Raw genomic sequence first — 3,154 nt, 5'->3', positions numbered from 1 at the left:
TCTATCTATGTATCTCTCTCTCTCTCTTTCTCACTATATATATATATATATATATATATATATATATACATACACACACACATACACATTTATTGAGGTTATGAGAGGTAATGGTGTCAAGAAGACCCAAAGGTGTCAGGTAATGCAAAGCAAGTGCTATGGACATATCATGATTAAGCTCCAGGTTCGGTGATTATGCGAATGAGGAGTCCAACGTAGGTCATATATCAGCATGTGTATATATAAAATAATTAACAGAATGAGATAAAAATCCAAGGCTGTGAAAGATTTCAGAACATTTATAAATAGAAGGTCTTACAGCTGTTTCCGGGATATTTTATATATCCCTTCCTCAGAGACGGTGTGAGAAAATGGTTAAGCAATAGTTATTCTAGATAAGATATGAAATAGAGAGTGAAGTGGAGGAATGAAAATTGACGTGAGACATGCAGGGATATTGTATCTTCAGTTCTATTATTTAGGCAGAATGGTATATATATAAGATTCCCGTACCTTGTGATTAAGTTCCAATAGTATTTAAAATTGGTCATTCCAAGTATAGAGTTTGTAAACGGTGTTATCGACTCGGATGTTTTTATATATATATATATAATCAAAGGTACAAAAATGACGTACCCCGATGGAAATCAAAGGGTAGCGTAAACCAAGGTTAGAGTAATCCGGTGTAGGGAAATCCAAGAATAGGTACTCCAAATCGGAAGGACGTAGAAGATCCTTGTGAGCATGTGATAATAGGCAATTTGAAAATTAATAATAATAAATAACAAAGCAATAAAAGTCAAAATGTATTACGTTGACACTCAGTATCAAATGAAAAGAGTGGGTAAATAACGTTTCAAGCATCGCTCTTCATCAGTTAGAGGAGAGAATGTATAACATTTCCATAACCACACACGTGCTTTTCTTGTACTATTTTTTTCCTTCTCTCCGGGATTTCCTTTTCTCCTCCTCCTGACGAAGAGCCATGCTCGAAACGTTATACGCACACTCTTTTTTTCCATCTTATGCTGAGCGTCAACCTAATACATTCCATGTGTATGTCCTTTTGACTTTTGTTGTTTTGTTATGTTGTTATTTCGGTATTTTTAATTTTTGGTTTGCCTATATATAAGTATATACATAGACAGATAGATAGACAGACAGACAGACAGACAGACAGACAGACAGACAGACAGATAGATAGATAGATAGATAGATAGATAGATAGATAGATAGATAGATAGATACATAATATGCATATGCAGTCACAAAATACAGCAAGCACAAAATATACATACACTCACAACAAACACGCATACATACATACGTACACTCGTAAGAGCTGTGTGTGTGTGTGCGTGTGATAGGGTGAGGGGTACACACGTTTATTCATTTATTTATTTTTCTCGACGAAATTAAGAAACAATGGGTGTTAGAGTTACTTAATTAAGCCGATTGAGAGACGCCTTGCCAGCTTACTGTTCCCTCTTCAGGGATGGGCTGCCCAGCCATGCACACATAACTCATTTCACTCGCCACTGAAGCTATGAGATGATAAGAATAACGAATTTCTAAGAATGGGTGTAGATTTCCTAAAATTGCACTCTGCTAACCTTTTTTTCTATTCACAATGTTTCTTTGTTTTTGTTTTGTAACATTCGATTCACTGTAAAATAATAATAGTAGTAGTAGTAGTAGTAGTATTAGTAGTAGTAGTAGTAGTAGTAGTAGTAGTAGTAGTAGCAGCAGCAGCAGCAGCAGCAGCAGCAGCTTATGTAACATTGAGAAAATTTATATAATTCAATTTTCCTCAGTGGTTATATAAATCTCTCTCTCTCTCTCTCTCGCTCTCTTTCTCTTAAAAGCCCCTTTTTTCCCCATCATATTCATTAGAAACCGTCATCATCATCGTCATCATCGTCATCGTCATCGACATCATTATCATCATCAACATCATCATCATCATCATCATCATCATCATTAGCGCTGTCGTCATCGTCGTCATCATCATTACCATCATCATCAACACCGCTAATAACAACAACAAAATTAAATCGGGCTTCTTTCAGTTTCCGTCTACCAAATCCACTCACAAGGCTTTGGTCGGCCCGAGGCTATAGTAGAAGACACTTGCCGAAGGTTCCACGCAATGGCACTGAACTCCAGAATCATGTAGCTGATAAACAAAGCAAGCCTCACCTGTTAAAAAAATTTTTAGAAAATCCGCAAAAAATGTCTTTTGTAAAATTATCACTGGTAGTGCATCCGCTTCTTGAAGCATAAGAAGAGGTTTTTCTTCAAATCCATTGGGTAGAACCGCTTTCCGCAGTTTACGGTGTTAAAATACTGAGCAGCTGTTTACACTTTCCGCTATCAAAGGGTTAAGACAGTAGAGGGTGATTTTAGTGAGATTTTACAAGTACTCGCAAGTTTTGATGCCGTTTAAGTACTTCTATGCTGACTCAAATTTCCTTGTTGGGAATTTCATTGTTTCTATATCTCCTAGTATAGTGTAAGTAAATTGATAACATTAGGGAATTGGAATCGAATCATGAAGGTTCTTTGTTGAGTGCATAGCACAGTAATAAGATGCCCATATCATATGAACTTATGATTTATTTTACAAATGTAGAAAATTAGATTTACAAAAGAGCGGCGATGGGGGAGGGGAAATCGAGTTTTTGTAACTTTGCGAAGGGCATTGACATCGTAAATGAAAAGTGATTCAATCGGGAGTAGCAACTGACTTATACATGTACGATATAAAAAGAAAATACAGTAATCTCTCGCCATATCGTGGTTCACCTGTCGCGGTTTATTATTTAAAATCACCTCGATTTCTCGGTGGTGTTGTTTTGCCTTTATAATAAAATAAATATATACAAATTATAAAAATAATGAAAAAATATACAGTACAGTACTGTTTCTACTTCGCAGATTTTCACCTATCGCGGGGATTTTGGAACGTAACACCCGTGATAGTCGAGGGATTACTTTAACCTCAAATTATCATACGCATACACATAAACATGTGCATATGTGTGTATGTGTGTGCGCGCGCGTATTTATGTATGTATGTATGTATGTATGCATGTATGTATGTATGTATGTATGCATGCATGCATGTATGTGTGTATATATATATGTATATATA

This window comes from Octopus bimaculoides, chromosome 2 (genome assembly GCF_001194135.2).
Source record: "Octopus bimaculoides isolate UCB-OBI-ISO-001 chromosome 2, ASM119413v2, whole genome shotgun sequence".
Classification (NCBI taxonomy): domain Eukaryota; kingdom Metazoa; phylum Mollusca; class Cephalopoda; order Octopoda; family Octopodidae; genus Octopus; species Octopus bimaculoides.
This window is presented reverse-complemented; position numbering follows the sequence as displayed.